Genomic DNA, 19,431 nt, shown 5'->3' with positions numbered 1-19,431 from the left:
AGGGTCTCTGGTGACTATATTCATAGGAATTCCTAAGTATCAGCAAATACCCAGCTCATATTTACATTTTCCCATTAAAGCCAAGAGTTTATTTTCTTTTATTTAAAACTGGGGAGAAGAAGAGCATGTTTGTATGCAACGAGATGATGCACTTGAGATGGAAAAACTGATGATTGCAGAATGACGTGGGGACATCTGCAGGCGTGATGCCCTGGAGCGGGGTCCTGCGCCACTCAGCTCCAGGGGAGAGTGTCACGTGCCTTCTGTGAGTGGTGCCTCCTGGATGTGCGTCATGGGGGTCTGTCTGCACAGGCTAAAAGGGGCCGGACTGAAGGAATTAGCAGCCCACCAAAGTGGTCTGGAGACTCTTTTAAACGGAAGACGTCTGAACAGACAGCAGCCACAGAAAGAAACATTATCTAAACAAGGAGAAGCTCCTGAAAATACAGCTGCCATTGCTGCCGCTCCCCACCCCCCAGGGAGTTTCCTGTTTGAAAGAAGACTGACCTTTAACACTAGGAAGTGTGAAGTCAGCTGCCACCCCTCACCCCCATGGGGAAATTTCTGGCCAAGAAGGAGATAGACTGTCCTTTTCCATTAGCATCAACAGAATCTTCCATACCTTCCCAAGGAAACCCTAACCCTGCCCTTCTTTGTTAAGCTGGTATATAAACCCTCACCTCCAGCTTCTCAGTGAGTTTCTCAACACCGAGCAACTCCTACTGGCACTTGTAAACTAAACTATGTCTTTTCTCCTGTTACTCTATCACCAGTCAATGTCCAGGCCCCTGACTATTTGCACCTCACTTGGCAGGAACACTTTTTCTTTCCCAGAGGATCCTGGGAACATGTGGAGAGCCAGCCTCAGTTAGAAGCATGGAGCCTTCCTGCACAGTAAGAAAGCAGATGGGTTGGTGTATACTCACCCCCTCTCACTGGATGTCTCATCTACTCTCAATAACTCACGCCCTCATTCTCATTCACTACTCTTATCTACACCAGCAGGACCGCCAGGCTCAACACGTGCATTCAGTCATTCATTCAGCCAAGGTTTCTTTAACCCTACTAGATGGTCTAGGCCCTGGGGATATCGCACAGGACAAAATAACAAAATTCCTGACTCCATGAAGCTAGTTTCTTCCATGGCTGGAAGAAAACAGATATAAAACAAGTTAAAAAATGACATAGTACATTTAAAGGTGATGTGTGATGGGCAAAAAGCAAACAGACACAAAGCAAGAAAGGGAGTTAGGGAGTGGTCACTGCCTCACTGAGAAGGAGACACTTGAATAAAGATTTGAAGAGATAAGGAACAAACTCCATGGGTATGGTGGAAAGTCTCTTCCAGAAAGGAGGAAGAATAAGCAGAGGGAGTGTGCCTGGTATCTTCAAGGAACAGTGAAGAGATGAGTAAGGAATGAGCAAGGCGAGGAAGATAAAACCAATGAGGTCATATGGGGCCAGGTTGCATGGGGGCTTGTGATCATTGTAAGTATTTTGACTTTCTTCTGAGCGAGGTGAGGACTCAGTGGAGCCATCTGAGCAGACAAATGATGTTTGAAAATGGACAGCCAGGGAGCAAGGATGGAAGTAAGAAGAGCAGAAATAATGCTGACAAAATATTCCTGCCAAGGGATGAGGGACACCACCTCAGAAAGCAATCTGGCATTTCCTCAAAAGGTTAAATACAGAATTACCATATGGTCCAGCAATTACACTCCCAGGTACAAACCCAAGAGAAAAGAAAACATATCTTCAAAGAGAACACAAATAGAGCATCATTATTCAGAAGAGCCAAAAGGTGGAAACAATCCAAGTGTCCATCAACTGATGAATGGATAAATTGTGGTATGTTCACAAAACAAAATATTATTCAGTCATAAAAAGGAATGAAATACTGATATATCCCACCACAAAGATAAACCTTGAAATTATTATACTGTATGAAAGAAGCCAATCACAAAAGACCACATAGCATGTGATTCCATTTATGTGAAAAGAGTAGACTACTCCATAGAGACAGAAAGTAAATGAGTGGTTACCAGGAACTAGGGCAATGAGGGAATGGGGAGTGACTGTTCATTTTTTGGGGGATGACTAAACGTTCTGAAATTAACTGTGGCGACAGTTGCACAACTCCATGAACATACTAAAAACCAATGGGTTGTACACTTTAAACAGACGAATTACATGGTATGTGACGTATATCTCAGTGAAGCTATGAGGAAAAAGAAGAGGCTATGGAGGTTGGCACAAAGAGGGGGTGAGATGTGGACAGGAGGCTGGAATACTGTGAAGGTAGAGCTAACAGATTTTGTTGCAGATTGGATGAGTTGTACGAGAGAAAACCAAGAGTCAAGGATGATGCCGAGGATTTTTTAGCCTGAGCACCTTAAAGTGGGGAGCTGACAGGAAGGGAGATTAAGGAAGCCTGCATGGGGAACAAGTATAGGGAAGAGAACCAGGAGCTCTCTGTTGAACATGTTCAGCTTGGGATGCCTTGCAGACATTCCATATGCAACCGGGGGCGCGACTCGGGGGTGTAGGAAAAAACTGGACTTGAGTTTTACATTTGGGAGTCATTAGCATATGGATGGTATTTAACTGGTTAGAGTCACCAAAGACCTCCAGGCAGCCAAATCTTGATCTTGACTTCTCAACAGCATGGGACACTAGAGACTGCTGTCTCCATCCCTTCTCTGTCAGTAGAGAAAGGCTGCTGTTTTCCTCCTTCCTTTCTGGTCTCTCCCAGTCTGTACTACTTGCAGGCTCATCTTGCACCTCATCTTCAGCTGAGAGTTCTTCAAGGTTTGCCCTCATCTTACCGTATCCTAAGAGATCTTACCACACCCATAATTTCAATCTTCTCTTACACAAGGCTCACAAGTGAGCTTCACTTTACGTAATTACTAAATATACATCAAAAGCATTTCAAATCTGGGGTGCCTGGGTGTTTCAGTTGGTTAAGTGTCTACCTTTGGCTCAGGTCATGGTCCCAGGTCCTGGGACCCAGCCCCGCGTTGGGCTCCTTGCTCAGTGGAGAGTCTGCTTCTCCCTCTCCCTCTGCTCCTTCCCCCAGCTCGTGCTCTATCTCAAATAAACAAAATCTTTAAAAAAAGCATCTCAAATGCAACCTGTACAACACTTATCATCTATCCCTCCTCTCTCACTCGAAACCTACTCCTCTTCCAACATCCCTTATTTCAATGAATAAGTTAGTTATTTACGCAAACCACAAGTAGACAACCACAGATCTTTCTCTGTGGATTTGCTTACTTTGGATTGCACCATTTTTCTTGCTTTCCATGCCTTTTTCTCATGCCCTTTCCCTCCTAACCCTATGTGCCTGTTTCCTAATTATTTATGTCTTTCACTCCCTAACTAAATTCGTTCTACCTGAGGACAGAGAAGGTGTCTTCGGTGTACTGCTGTTCCTAGCACAGGACCTGGGACATAGTAAGCTTTCCTAACATGCTTCCTGAGGGAAATCACAAATCAATGAACACCTATCTTAAAGGCTGTCCTCTTTCTGTCATCTTCTCTCAAATGGTTCAAATCGCTGTTTCTAACTCATGTGGGCCTCCTGGAATTGGATTGGCCTTTGATGTATAAAATATAAACACACAGTAATATGTGCTACAGTATTCACAGGACAAAATTTTCCGAAGACACTATTTGGCACTTAGCATTGAGTAAAACGTACTACTGAACAAAATAATTATGAAGATGAAAGAGACATCAGTGAAAGGTTTTCTTGTTGTTGTTGTTGTTTTTAAAGGCCATCTGCACTATTTACTTTAGAGCTGTTGCAGTCTGAATGAGGCTGTTCAAGACTAGAAACGATGTGAATACAAGAGATCAGCACGTGGATTCTTGGTCTAAGTATGAATTGCTGATAGAAGACAAATGACGCTACTTGAAATTGTGACTTGAAAAGCAAGTAAACCATGAATCATCCCCACACACAAGCTTGTAATCAGTACAATAGAGAACTTATATGTGAATAGTTGTCATTTATGCTGTTGTTGGCAAAACACTGGCCAATTCATAGCTATGCATGTAGCCTAAATATTGTGTGAACACAATTCATGTTATCTTGAAGAGTGGACACTACTGTTGACAGTTTACTTATTATTATTATTTTTTTGCCATGTTTAGAAAAAAAGAGAAATCCTAAATTGGTTAAAGCTAGGATGGCAGGTTGTGCTTCTCTGTAGAAAGACACTGTATTCACAGCTGTAGGACTAAGTATGTATAGTATTGCATAGTACTGTACGATGCACAGAACGCATCCTCCATCATTTCAAGATATTTACAACACTCTTGGGAGTTAGGGATTAGCACTGTCCCACATTTACAAATGAGGAAATGTCCTCGATAAGATGAAATGATTTGCTTGTAGATATATTCAGCTAATATATGACAGGGAACCAGGAGGCACACTCAAGTCTTCCATCTTCAAACTCACTATGTTCACAATTCAAATGTTAAGCACAGCACAAATAAGCAAAGTTTCTCTATTTAATAATGATGGTGCTAATGTAACATAAATAGTAACCATAGCCAGTCTACCAATCCATCTCTTTCAGAATGTAAGCTCTGGGTATTTCCAGTGCCTGTCACATAATAGGCCCTCAAATACACTTTTTTTTGGTTTGGTTGGGTTTTTTGTTCCCAATTTTTATTTAAATTCTAGTTAGTTAACATAGAGTGTAATATTGGTGTAGAATTTAGTGATTCATCATTGACATTCAACATGCAGAAACAGAACTTGATAAAGCAAAGAATAATACATCATATTTTCAAAGACATCTCACAAATGTTATTTCTTTGGTCGTGATAGCAATGCCCGAGTTTTCTGACTCTGGCTCCAATATTCTTTTGATTACTCCCCATTGCATAAAACTAAAAGTTAAAAGACTACTGAAAAAATCAATGCTGAGAGATTAAAAATAGGATATATTTGTTCATGAAGACCAGTCCCACGATAGGATCCCAGCTGACCTTACCTTAAAGATGACACGTATTGACTTGAAGAGGTTGGCTTCTCTGTGGATGGAAGGTGTTGAAAGGCACGCAGAGAAATTCACCTCTGAGGAACACACATATCTATCAAGATTAAAAACAAACAAACAAAAAAATCACTCTGCTTAAAAATTCTGAAATGTGGGGCAAGACTGACTTGCCTTCATAAGGGAAGACAGGATTCAAACTCATCTCCTGTTAGAGCTACTAAAATGTCTTTCTTTACTATTATCCTGGCTTTTACGTTTATTTTGGAGAATCATAGAGTGATTAATCAATTTTAAAAATTAGCGAGGATTTTGTTTTGAGATAGAAATGTAACAAGGCTGTGGGCTCTGAGGGGTCACGTCTCAAGGGGCCTCACGTTTGTGAGAGGAGATGCTAAGTGAGATACGCCTCTGCTTCACTTTAACAGAGAAATCTGGATAAAGGATTCTGTGGTCAAAAGTTTGAAACCCCTTCCTTCTTCCCTCCCTTCCTCCCTCCCCCCTTTCCTCTATCTACCTACCTACCTACTCACCTAGCTATCTGGGAGAGAGTGCAACAGAGTGCGAGAGACCACACGGTGGGGGGAGGGCAGAGGAGGTGGGAGAGGGACAAGCAGACGCCGCGCTGAGCACGGAGACATCTCGGGCTCGATCTCATGACCCCAGGATCATGACCTGAGCCGAAAGAGTCAGATGCCCAACCAACGGAGCCATCCAGGAGCCCCAAACCAGTTCTATCTAAAATAAAACACCACTCACTTTGTATTATTTAGAAGGGCCTTCTTCATTTCTTGCTCGCCATCCTGAAGCAATGCCCAACCAAAGGTCAGTAAGGTGTTTTTATTTACTTATTTAGTAGCCTCTACACCCAACAAGGGACTCAAACTCACAACTCCTAGATCGAGAGCGGCCTGCGCTACTGCCTGAGCCCGCCAGGCACCCCAGCAAGGCGTTTTTAATGGAAAGGTTGCTTATCTGGCTATCTCGGCTTCGGGAACTCAATGAAGAAGCAGGAAGGTAGGCTCACAATTAGCATAGGCCTCACTCATACCACAATGCCCTCCACTAAACCCTTAAGCTGTTTACTCACCCGCAAATCCTGGGTCTTCATAGCTCCTTGGTCTCCCGGGCCCGGCGGCAGTACAACACCCAAGGGGGATGGGAGCCACCAGGAGGGGGGCGGGGCGTTTGCCGGAAGTGCTACTGGCCCCAGAGCTCCCCCCGTACCACCCCCTCCCGCAGGAGGCACCTGGGCATCGTGATGAACGTGAGGCTAAATAAGTTAATAAGGCTCAGCTGAGCGACAGGACCTGCAGACAAACAGGTATACTCAGGAGTTTGTAGCAAAGATACATTTTTAAAATATTTAAAAACACTCTTGAAAAACGGGGGACGCCTGGGTGGCTCGGTCGGTTGGGCATCTGCCTTCGGCTCAGGTCGTGATCTCAGGGTCCTGGGATTGAGACCCTCGTGGGGCTCCCTGCTCAGCGGGGAGTCTGCTTCTCCCTCTGCCTCTGCCCCTCCTCCCCACCTTGCCCGCGCAGGCTCTCTCTCAAAATAAATAAATAAAATCTTAAAAAAAAAAAAAAAAAGAAAAAAACAGAAGCTCCTGTATACGCACTCCATAGGCAGAAGTTAAGTCTGAATACACGAAAAAGGGTAGATGTGTTATGATATAATGCATTGGAAAAAGAATTACTTTTGCCTGTGCTTTTTGATGGAGAATTCCATGAAAGAATGTGCCAGCGAGAACAAGTTCCTCCAAGTGACATTTCATTTCTTAGCAGCTGGATAGATTAATGCTTGCTTCTTGCCGCTCCATGCGTTACCAGCCCTAGTACTTCAGACATGAAGAATCATGTACTCAATTCATTCTTTATTGCATAAATGTTATACAAAGAGAATAGAAATTTGCATTTTGGTCTTCATTCCTGTTAAAATATTGTGCTCTTAATAACAGGTTAAGAAATACTATAGTACCACGGTCCTTTTATATTTAGCCTCTATAAAACAGCTTAATGGATTACAAGTATAAGGTGAGGAAACACAGAAGTGGAATTATGTTAAATTGTGTGGCCTCCAAATAGATTTTTAAAATTTTATCACCTTTTCAGGGCATGACTAAAGAGACTCACCTGTAAATCTTCTTAAGAGCCAAATCACACAGGACCAGAGTCATCTTCAAATTATCAGCAACAGAACTCAACCAAAAGGCCAGTGAGCTACAAAACTCGAAGAAAGACAAAATCTAAAGGAATCCCCAGTCAAGAGCTGAGAAACTCCCAAACAAAATGCTTGAAAGCAAGTCTGAGGCACATCTGATCTCTGCTCTTCCAGACAAGAGAAAGCAATTTCAGCCAAGCAATTCCAAAGACCAGACTTGGCTTTACATTTGTGGTGCCTACAAATATTCTGCCCTTCTAAATGTCCCTATCCCACGACGCTTAGTACTTTGGTGAAACTCAAGCTTGTTCTTCAGATAGATATGTTTTTGCCTTAATTAGAACCTGTTTGAATTGGGGTGGGTGGGTGTGGAAGAGGACTGGGGTGGGGGGAGGGGGGCGGGTAGAGAAGGGGAGGAAAAATGCTAAACTGCTTTCTGCTTCCCTCCCATCACAGAGATTCCTTCTGTGAGATTACCTCGAATAATCTTCACTGCTTAGGAGAAACATTGCTTTAAAAAAAACTAAGTAAATTTAAAATAATTCAGGCTGGTGGACTTGTAAACATAAAATCGTACTGTTACAAATATCTTGTAAGGTGAAAGAAATTCTGGGAAAGTGCCAATGTTTTCAATTTATGAGACAGCACGATAGTCATGAGTCATTTCTTTGGAATATTTGATCTGATCAAGGTTTTGCCCTTAGATACATTTTTTGCATAAAATAATTTACACACCTGTCTGAAATTCCTTACCAGCCCTGCACAACCTAGGCAAACAGCTGCTCTCCGGCCTCCCATGTGCACTCACACTCAGTAGAACAGCAGGGATTCAGAGAGGGCTGAAGATGCCAGGCCCTAACAGCCTCTTTAAAGTTGAAAGTTTGAATTCCTGCCCTCTGTGTCCATGTGCACGGCTTCTGGAAACTTGCTGAGTTAAACTAAGTCTAACACTCAGAGGAAGGAATTGTTTGTGGCTCAAGAAGAGAAAGGGAAACCCTTGAGGGTTTAATTTAAAGTCATTATGACCCTGGATTACTGCCAATGGAAATTTTTCAGAAAGCCCATCTTTTGCAAGAAAGTAAACTCCCAAATCCTTGCAAGAGGAAAATCCTTTTTTTTTTTTTTTTGAAAAAAAAAAAAAAATCCCACTAAAAACCAAGTAATTGTTTTAAGCAGTTTGGCTCCCAGGGTTGAGATCTTTGTGTTTTCCAAAACTTTCCTGAAGCAGGATGTAGAGGAATAATAAAATACAAAGAAATGCAATAAAACCAAAATTGAAGTCTTTGTCTTCGGGAAGTCCTAGCCTTTCACGCAGTGGCCTGGGGCCTGGACCTGGAGAAAAATCACAGCATTGCAGCAGAAGCCTGATGGAAATGAAACATAGTCTGTGCTTCCTTTCCCTCTGGGAATTCAGGTAGTCAGAGAAACTGAACACTGCTCCTCGTGAATAGCCAAGTGTTCATGTTTTCTGAATCAGCGTGGGAGCAGTAAAGCGAAGTCGTAATGTAGAGAATTATTAATGTGTTGGTCACAGGAATGAGGGGATGCTTCAGATGAACTTAGAAACTATTCATTAAAAAAAGAAAGAAAGAAAGAAAGAACTTATTTTATATATCTGAGGTATAAAGTTGCCGAAAGGCAAAATAATTTCTGAGGACTCTTTGCTAAATACATTATTTAACTTTTAATATTTAGGGACCAAGGGGCAGACAGGGTTGACGTGGGCGGCACAGTGGGTTTCTTAGTATTCTTGTTATTGTGTATTTGTGATCCTGTTGCTGCTTTTGTTTATTTGTTGTTGAAGGCCTTCGGCAGGTTATGCATTTCCTGGTGGACTGTGCCCCACTGTCTTATATGTAATCGTATTCATACATTTATCCTCAGAAGACTTGAAGTTAGCAATGTTAGAAAAAGCCTGTTGTTGTTAGACCATCATAATCAAAGCTGTCTTTTTTATGAGTGCCCACAATATGTCAAAAACTTAACATTCACCATTGACTTTTACAGCCATAACAAAAGACAGATAGTGTTACCCCTATTAAGTGGTAATGCTGAGAGGTGATCCCAGGTAAGTCAGGAGCCAACAATTCTCTCTTAAGCCTCAACTGCGTTGTGATTCAGAAATAATGTTACGTACCAACTTTGAGTATATGCCCCTTCAAATAACACACAGGATAAATGACGTCCATACCCTGTTAGGTTCCGATAAAGAAAAGCAGAGGAGCCTTGGACTTCAACTGAGATTCATAACAGAAAGAATGATGTATTTGTTCTGCATAAGATCAGAAACTACAAAGAACATATTTTTCTCTTTTACTTTTTGGTAATATTGCCCCAGAGTCCAAAGTGGTCAACTGTTGTCATAATTCATTTGGCAGTCCCGTCAGAGATAACTCAGTCGTTGAGTCTAACAAAATATTTTTTACCACTCAGGGTACATATTTGATTTGGATCCAGGGACAAATGGCTCTCCAAAGGCTTCCTGGCAGGTTGATGATGCAATGCATCAACTGGATGGATCAGGACTTAATAGTACTGAACCGTGGACTACATTTAAAAAGCTTACATACATTCTCAAATATCATAGTATGTAACAAATTTCATTGCCTTTGACTCAATGATACTTAGAATATGTGACACATCAGTCTTTCTGTGTTGGGTTTTAGTCATGGTCCAAGATTATTGTCTTATTTTAACATGTAAAAAGCTTAACTTGAAATATGGGTCATTCATCTTTAGCTTGGTTTGAAATGGCATATATTCAATCATGTTGTGATATATAATAGTTTATAATTTAACCATTTAGGAAGTTACAGTCACACATCATTTATCCACGATCACTAAAAATGGAGATGTTACATTTAAGTACAGTTTCCTGAACACCTTAAGAGTACTTTTTTTTTTAAAGAATACTTTGAAAATTATAAAACCTATACTTACTTTAATTCATTCAGGCTTGATTTAAACAGGATCATCATCACAATTTGACTCCTGATGACTTAAAGTTTTTGTATTATTAGCTTTCTTATTTGGAAAAATTAAAAAAAAAAAAAAGCACTGATGAAAATCTCATGGATTTGTGTCTTGGTCCCCATTCAACTCCCAGCACTGCACAGAGAGAGGTGCTGTTTTTGCTTTGCCTTCTTGGCAGGTATAATACTTTCTTCTTCTTCTTCTTCTTTTTCCTCTTCTTCCTCTTTCTTCTTTGAGCTATTTTAAAAATCAGATTGTTTTCTTATTGCTGAGATTTAAGAGTTCTTTACACATTTTGGATAACAGTCCTTTATCTGATATGTCTTTTGCAAGTATTTTCTCCAAATCTATGGCTTGTCATGTCATTTTCTTGACGTTGTCTTTTGCAGAGCAGAAGTTTGCAATTACAGTAAGTCTTGACATCAATAGTGTCATTCCTCCAACTTTGTTCTTTTCCTTCAATATTGTGTTGAACATTCCAGGTCTTTTGTCTATTCATAAAACTTTAGACTCAGTGTATTGCTATCCATAAAATAAATGGCTGGGATTTTGATTGGGGTTGCACTGAATCTGTATATCAAGTTGGAAGAACTGATATCTTGACAATATTGAGTCTTCCTATCCATGAACATGGACTATCTCTTCATTTATTTAATTCTTTGATTTTGTTTATCAGAGTTTTTAAGTTTTCCTCATTTAGCTCTTGTACATATTTTGTTAGATTTATACCTACATATTTCATTTTCGGGGTGCTAATGTAAATTATATTGTTTTTCATTTTAATTCTACTTTTTCATTTCTACTTTTTACTGGTGCATAGGAAAGTGACAGACTTTATTATTAATCTTGTATCCTACAAACTTACTATAATTACTTTTTAGATCTAGGAGTGTTTTGTCAATTCTTTTGGATTTTCCCATAGCTCATGTCTTATGCAAACATAGAACTTTATATGTTCTCTCCTTATTAGACTAATTGAAGCAGTTCCCACTAGCTGATATGGACTTCTACAAGAATAATAACCAAAATGGGTTAATGGGTTAAAGCACATCAAATATGTTTAAACCCAGAAGTGCATAATGATTTTACATAACAACAAAAACCCTTCATTGTTCTCCATGAGAAGATGCTAGAAAAATGATTCATTATTTTTTAAAACTTGTAAATACAGGGAAAGGAATCAAGCATTTATCCTGCTTTTCCCACATCTCTATAGTGCAGGGTAACCAAATAGTTTGCAAGAAGCTACTTTTTATAGAAGTACTCTATCTAGTAAATGAAGAAGGTATATTAAAAATATATCACTATTTTGCAACTGCTTTTGAAATAATGGATCTAGACAATGGTTATCAATGGCTGCTAACAACTCAAAAGGACAAACAACTAGACATAATATGCTTCCTAATGGAAGTGCATGATACTACCTAAGAAGCATTCTTACCAAAAATGAGTACTTAAAATGACCAAACTTGTAGATCTAACTACAAGAAATACAGAAGACAGAACAATATATTAAGTATCATTACAAGGATGCAATTAACAAAGTCCAGACTGAATATCTCTACAGGACACATAATCTACTCCCCCCGCCCAAATAAGTTGAAGGAGAGAGAAAGAGAGAGAGAGGGAGACTCTATAGTTTCAAATAGACTTAAGAGACATTTAAACAATTGAATTTTTGACCTCATTTCCATCCTTTAAAAAAAATTTTTTTTTTAGCTTTCTCTGCAGAATCACCATGGTGGCTGGGACCCTGTACACATATCCTGAAAACTGAAGGGCCATCAAGGCTCTCATTGCTGCTCAGCACAGCGGGGTTCAGGTCCCCATGCTCTCTGCACCACCCCACTTCCACTTTGGCCAAACAAACTGTACCCCTGAATTTCTCCGTACATTTCCTGCTGCCAAGATTCCAGCATTTGAGGGTGATGATGGCTTCTGTGTGTTTGAGAGTAATGCCATTGCAGTGAGTTGCTGTGGGGAAGTACTCCAGAGGCAGCAGCCCAGGAATGCAGTGGGTGAGCTTTACTGATAGTGACATAGTGCCCCCAACCAGTACCTGGGTGTTCCCCACCTTGGGCACCATGCACCACAACAAGCAGGCCACAGAGAATGCAAAGGAGGAAGTGAAGCAAATTCTGGGGCTACTGGATGTTCACTTGAAGACAAGGACTTTCCTGGTGGTCCAATGTGGGACACTGGCTGACACTGCAGTTGTCTGCACACTCTTGTGGCTCTATTATAAACAGGTCCTGGAGCCTTCTTTCCTCCAGACCTTCCCCAATACCAACTGCTGGTTCCTCACCAGCATTAACCAGCCCCAGTTCGGGGGAGGGGAGGTGAAACGCTGTGAGAAGATGGCCCAGTTGGATGCTGAAAAGTTTGCAGATCCTAAAAAGCACAGACCACGGAAAGAGAAAGGTTCTCAGGAAGAGAAGCCAGGCTGAGCAGAAAGAGGAAAAAAAGGCTGCTGCCCCTGCTCCTGAGGAGAAGATGGATGAATGTGACCAGGCACTGGCTGCAGAACCAAAGGCCAAGGACCCCTTTGCTCTCCTGTCCAAGAGTAACTTTGTGTTGGAAAATTTAAGCGCAGGTACTCCAATGAGGACACTCTCTCTGTGGTGCTGCCGTATTTTTGGGAGCACATTGATAAGGATGGCTGGTCTCTGTGGTACTCTGAGGGCTGCTTCCCTGAAGAGCTCACCCAGACCTTCATGAGTTGCAACCTCATCGCTGGAATGTTCCAGCGGTTGGACAAGCTGAGGAAGAATGCCTTTGTCAGTGTCATCCTCTTTGGAACCAGCAATAGCAGCTCCATTTCTGGAGTCTGGGTTGTTCAAGACCAGGAGCTTGCCTTTCCGCTGAGTCCAGATTGGCAGGTGGACTACGAGTCACATACATAGCAGAAACTGGATCCTGGCAGTGAGGAGATCCAGACACTGGTTCGAGAGTACTTTTCCTGGGAGGGGGCCTTCTAACATGTGGGCAAAACCTTCAGTCAGGGCAAGATCTTCAAGTGAACATCTCTTGCCATTGCCTAGCTGCCTGTACCTGCCCTTCAGGGACATGGGGAATCATTAAAGGAAACAGAACATTGAAAAAAAAAATTTTTACATTTATTTTTATCTTTTTAAGTAATCTCTAAGCCCAATGTGGGGCTCAGACTCATGATCCCGAGATCAAGAGTAACAAGCTCTCCCAACTAAGCCAGCCAGGTGCCCCTAAAAAGATATTTTTTTAAATGTTACAGTCAGGAAAATTTGAACACTAAATATTTGAAAATATTATTGAGTTATTATTACTTCTAGTATCTAATGTTATTGTGACTTTTAAAAACAAAGTAGTTCTAATCTTTTAGAGATACACTCTGAAATATTTATGGATATAATGATATGATTCTGGGATTTGTCTCACCGTAACCCAGTAGGTGAGGCAGAGTTAAACTATTCGAAGTTCATAATTGCTGAAGATAGACAATAGGGTAGGGGATTTATTATATTATTCTTTCTGCTTTTGCAAAGGTTTGAAGTTCCCATAAAATGTTAACAACAGCAACAACAACAAACCCCTAAGGCCTAGCTAGATTAAGTTACTTGCCCCCCACCATATATGTAATTAGGGACAGTTCAAATCTGCAACTGGACTCTTGACTTCCAATCAAATTCTCTTTCCCTTATAACAAGCTGTTTAGCAGACAGGCCAAGCTTCTGGGGTACCAGATATCTGCCCCAAGCTTGGTAAGCCAATGGGTGAACCAGGGAATACACTATGGCGCTATCCAACACTCATACAAGCAGCTCATCAGTAAGCAGCCAAGTGGCAAATTGGGATTGACTGGGAGTGCAGAGCAGCTGCTGACTTTTGAAGTATTGCCCAGAGTTCTTGGCTTTCCCCATTTGGTCTTTAAGGGAGCCATTTCAAAACTAGACCAGCCTTCAAGTGCCCAAACAAACATAGTTGAAAGGCTGCTTAATCTGTACCTAGACGTTTCTTGATTGCATCACAAAAAATTAGATTTCCCTGACAGCTATATATCTAGTCAGACCAAAATGGAGTCTAACAACAACAGCTGAGGTGACATGGCCTGGGCACCAAGGATTAGAGAAGAGTTCGACTGGAATGTTGTTTCCACACTGGTTAAGATTGTTGTTTCATGAGACTCTAAAACTCAGTCCCCACTGCTGTAGGTCGGCATTGTTAGGACCCTCAGGCTGGTGAGTAATCTGTGGGGAAATAATGAAGGTCATACTGAAAAGCAGAAAGATGACAAAGAGGTGGTGGCAGCAGTACAAAGCCAGGAAAGGGGCACAGAAATCCTCCAGCGGAGCGAAATATGAAGCCAGGATTTAAACGCAGCTAGGTAAGCAGACATCTCAGGCCATGATACAGCATCCTTATTTTGGGGTTTTATTACCACATAGTCAGAGATGGAGGATCTACTTGGAGGTCATTTAGGGAAACAAAGTCAGCAGGAAATTCTTCTGTTGTCAGTGCTAATCCTAATGCTTTCACCTTTCCACAATCAATATTCAACACAGGTATATTTCTGGTAGTTGTTCCTAGGGGACGTCGGTTGCTTTGTCCTGCCCATTCCCATTCTTCTAGCGGCACCCCATACACCCTCAGCAGGTGCGCCATCAGGGGAATTGTTAATCAAATGGACACCTGACCCAAGTTTTGCTAACCTGATTCTTTTCAGGAGAAGCTTGGTTATGGACACTGTGATTTATAGCAACAGTGGCATCCTAAAGAGAGTGCCTACTGGGTCATGTTCCCTGCAGCCCTAAAACCTATCTACTCTGCATCCTGCCCTTTCAACGACCAGCAACTTGTCTTCAATTCTATGATTTGTCCTTTTTATCTAACAAATTCCCTTTTCCCGTAAGTCAGAATTGGTTTATATTGCCTACAACCCAGCCTAAATGAAACACGGTTGACACTTGATAGGCAGCTACAAAAAGAGAACATATCAAAGATAGTGAGTATTCATTTAGTGCGGGACAGGGCAGTACTCTGAGCCACATTTAACTCACATTATTATTATACAATAAAATCAAATCTATGCTCGACTTGTTCTTGGAGAAAAATCAACTGGGTACTGCAATGTTGGCAATTTCTGGTTTTCCTTTTCTCCCCCCCCCCAAAAAAATCATTAAAAAGTCATGGTATTTTTATAAGCCCGCAATGTAATACATGAGATCACATTCATATTTTTATTTGTATAAAAACAAACTTGCCTTCTGAAGACTATTCACACAGTAAATAGCAGTATGAATCTGATCTAGAACACAGTTTCTTTAAGTCAAAGAAAACTCACGATGGTCAGAGTTCACACATTGCCTCAACTTTTTTCTTCTATACTTTCCAAAGGAGACTTGGTTATAGTTTGCAAAATTTATCCCAGAAAAAATTATTTATAGTCTGATAAACAAAGCATAGGTGTAAAAGATGAATATTCCTTTCGGTTTAATACCCACTGGACTATGGGGTGAATCAAGACCGTTTTTTGGAAACTCTAAGAAAGGGGAATGGGCTTTTTACCCATTGCTTTTTTTTTTATTTTCTTTCTTTCTTTTTAAAAAGATTTTATTTTATTCCTTTGAGAGAGAGCACAAGCAGGGGGACGGGTGGAGGGAGAAGCAGACTCCGCTTAACCAAGTGAGCCACCCAGGTGGCCCTTACCCGTTGCTTCTCTTATGTACAAGCCTTCCATATATACAGGTCAGACACAAGCACTTGAAGGTGAATAGTCATCTTTAGATTCATGGTAGAACTCTACATCTTTTCCTTTTCCTAGATTCATTCATGAAGATCCATTCTGGCTCCTGAATTCTGTCCCCCCAAAATTCCTATGTTAAAGCCCTAATCCACAAAGTGGCTATATTTGAAGATAGGGCTTTTAAGGAAGGAGTTAATTGAGGTGGTATGGGTGGGGCCTTGATCCAATAGGACTGGGGTCCTTCTAAGAACTGGAAGAGACACTAGAGCTTACTCACTCTCTGTGCACATACACAGGAAAGGTGGGTGAAAACACAACGAGAAGGCAGCCAAGAGCAAGCTAGGAAGAAAGGACTTACCAGACACCAATCCTGCTAACACCTTAATCCTGGACTCCTGGGCTGTAGATCTGCGAAAAAACAAATTCCAGTTGTTGAAGCCAGCCAGTCTGTGGTACTTCAGTAAGGCAGCCCTAGCTGCCTAACACACTCCCTATTTTCCAACAATTTACCTCATGTCCATATAAATACCTCCGAAACCCAATACCCTATGATTATTAGGCAAGGTCAACTTAACAATTTTATCAACAACTCCAACTTGACCCACTGAATCTCAACTCTTTCCCTTTTTTTTTTTTTTTTTTTTTTAAGATTTGTGAGGCGCCTGGGTGGCTCAGTCGTTAAGTGTCTGCCTTCAGCTCAGGTCATGATCCCAGCGTTCTGGGATTGAGCCACGCATCCGGCTCCCTGCTCAGCGGGAAGCCTGCTTCTCCCTCTCCCACTCCCCCTGCTGGTGTTCCCTCTCTCGCTGCCTCTCTCTCTGTCAAATAAATAAATAAAATCTTTAAAATAAATAAATAAAGATTTTATTTATTTTGAGAGAGAGAGAGAGAGAGAGCATGAGTTCGGGTAGGGGGAGAAGTAAAGAGGGAGGACGAGGAAGAGGGAGAGAATCTCCAGCAGACCCTGCACTAAGTGTGGAGCCCAACATGGGCCTTGATCCCACAACCCCAAGATAATGACCTGAGCTGAAATCAAGAGTCAGACACTCAACCAGCTGAGCCACGCAGGCCCCCTCCTTCGCTTTCTTTATACCACTACCAGCCGTCTGCACCCTGCTGTTCCTGTGCTCCATTGTTACTCAGGTTGACCCCAGGCATAGCACTGTTCCAGTGTAACATCACTACTGTGTTCAGACCACCTGAATTATAGTGCTTACTGCTTTGAACTTCTGAAACTCTAGGAACTCTGATCCCTGTGTTTGACATTCTTGCATACTTCGGGATCTACAAGGGGTTTAGTCAGTTAACACATCTTCTTATTTTTCTAACCCACAGCTACATGTAGCCTTCTTTTGCCCCACACATACAGGGGATTTCTGAGAGTGAGGTCAGGGAGAATTCGAGTCCGATTTCACTCTCTGCTTGGGTCCATCGTGCCCCTTTCTTTGGACCTGTTTTTGCAGCTGGTCCATTCTGCAGAACTTCTTTCTAATTACAGTTTTTCTTCTAAGGCCTTCATTGTTTCTTCTGCAATTTGGCACCATTGCTCCCGCTTACGCTCATCAGCACATACCTGAATCCGGATTGCAAACAGAGTTCCAGATGTTTAGCTTGAGTCTGCCGAGACCCCATGCAAATCAGAGCTGGACGGGGAGTGAAGGGTTGCCTAACTACAAGTTACCATATCCAAGCCTCATCTCCAGCCAGGTGGCCTGCACCATCCCTGTGGGAGTTTTACCCATTAGACTTTTTATGTTTCACTCCATTTTAGCTCAACTCTTAGAACAGAATCTGTGATATACAGATGAGCAAGATACTCAAATGAGTAAGGAAGACACAGTGTCACAGCTCAAAGAATTTTCTAGAGCATCTCCTAGGCTCTCATGCTTTTTGTGTATTCCTACCAGCCACCCATCCTGCAATATCTTTCCCTGACACCACTGGAGCTTCTTAGCATTCCAGTACCACCCAAACTTTCTCCTCTTGCTGTACCTTTTGAAAATTGCTTTTCCCTGGGAACAGTGATAGCCTGTGTCCGTTTTTCCCTTACTTCTCTTCCTCTGAACAAACAACAGTGCAGAGTAGAATTGTGGTCCCTTTTCAGTTTGTTCAGACACCAGATCCAAGCCTTAAGTGCACTGCTTCTATTCCACGTCCTTACAGTTACTTTTCCAGAGGAAAAAATGCTGTGCACAATTGCAGACCTCACACAGGTGTCTTGCTTTTTTAGGTTAAAATCTAAAGGATATGGTTACTTAACAACTATCGTTCCTTATCTGACATTCCTTTTCTTTTCAGGGAACAGATACATCACTGAAGAGAGTTGACAGATAAACCTGAGGTTACTTAAAGGACTCTCCCAGTTTATGTTGGCTAATCTTTAGAATCAGGTACAAAGAGGTTATCAAGACAGTGAATAGTCAATCGATAACTTCCAAAGAAGTTTAAGCAAGAAAAAGTAATAGCCTGGGTGTTCCCTAAATAAATAGGAAGAGAGAGGAGACTCTCTTTGGGCTAATTTGTTACAAACTCACTAAAGTGAGAAATTTTGGTGTACAAAACAAATGCAAGTGTTTTCTCTTCATCACCTCACCATGCCTGTTACTACACAAAGGAGTGCATCTCATTCTTAATTTGTTGATGTTAAATTAGCACTTATACGCCTTTTGTTTGTAACTTCAACAGAAATGATTATCAGTTGGAATTTTAGGTCACTGTTACTTGACTGTATAATTAAACTCAGGAATATTTTGCCTTAAAACTCTAGTCTTAATAGTTGTCCTACTCTTGCCCATTGGTTTTCTCCTAATTTGGTATTGCTTGGCTGTTGTGTTTTGATCATGTTAGGAACTTGTATAAATTGAATAAATTTGTAAAGTCAAGGGGCGCCTGGGTGGCTCTGATGGCTAAGCATCTGCCTTTGGCTCAGGTCATGATCATAGAGTCCTGGGATTGAGCTCAGTGGGGAGTCTGCTTCTCCCTCTCCCTCTGCTTCTCCCCCTGCTTATGCTCCCTCTGTCTTTCTCTCTCAAATGAATAAATAAAATCTTCCTAAAATTTTTTTTTTAAAAATTGTAAAGTCAAAAGAGTACTTTCCAAAGTCAATTCTAGATTTTTCCCTATTAATATTGATTTAATTTTTGAAATTTCACTCTTCAAAGTTTGATTCAGGAAAGAATCGCATGGCTTTCTTCAGAGAGACATGCCATATCATGTCCCTTCTCCTCATCAAGGCACCCACTTAACCATTACCCCCCAGAGTGCCCACAGTAACATGCAGGATTATTTTTATTCCAGGTCTTTAGGATAAATTTATATTTTGTGGACACAGGGAGAGTCACTTTCCTATCCATCTGTTCCCCAAACTTAATGTCTTCCTCTTCCCCTCTTAAATACCTAAGCTTGATTTTCTAGGGTCATTCTACCAATGCTTCATTTCTGGGGGGCAAAGTACTTTCATAGAGAGTGAAGGCACAAAAAATAATGGATGAATTACCATAAAACAGTTCTCCTTAACTCCACTCAGGTTAACAACTGGTTTAGTCTTCCCAAAGAGTTTAAATC

The 19,431-nt window shown here is 41.3% G+C and overlaps 1 protein-coding gene and 1 pseudogene across 1 annotated transcript in view; one reads left to right on the top strand and one right to left on the bottom strand.

The window, feature by feature from the left end:
• LOC123790410 (uncharacterized) overlaps positions 1-19,431 on the bottom strand; it is a 404,586-nt gene that overhangs the window by 108,131 nt on the left and 277,024 nt on the right. Inside the window, exons 6-8 of the mRNA XM_087862347.1 lie at positions 16,226-16,275; positions 6,103-6,322; positions 5,010-5,109 (exon numbers count right to left, since the gene is read on the bottom strand). The gene's annotated coding sequence lies outside the window, so the exon portion shown is untranslated. The remainder of the gene's footprint in view (positions 1-5,009; positions 5,110-6,102; positions 6,323-16,225; positions 16,276-19,431) is intronic.
• Positions 11,875-13,214, top strand: LOC123790409 (elongation factor 1-gamma pseudogene; annotated as a pseudogene).

The sequence above is a fragment of the Ursus americanus genome, chromosome 5 (assembly GCF_024610735.1).
Source record: "Ursus americanus isolate L20-20 chromosome 5, mUrsAme1.1.p, whole genome shotgun sequence".
NCBI classification, from domain to species: Eukaryota; Metazoa; Chordata; class Mammalia; order Carnivora; family Ursidae; genus Ursus; species Ursus americanus.
Note: the sequence above shows the minus strand (reverse complement) of the source record. Positions and strands in the feature narration are given on the sequence as shown.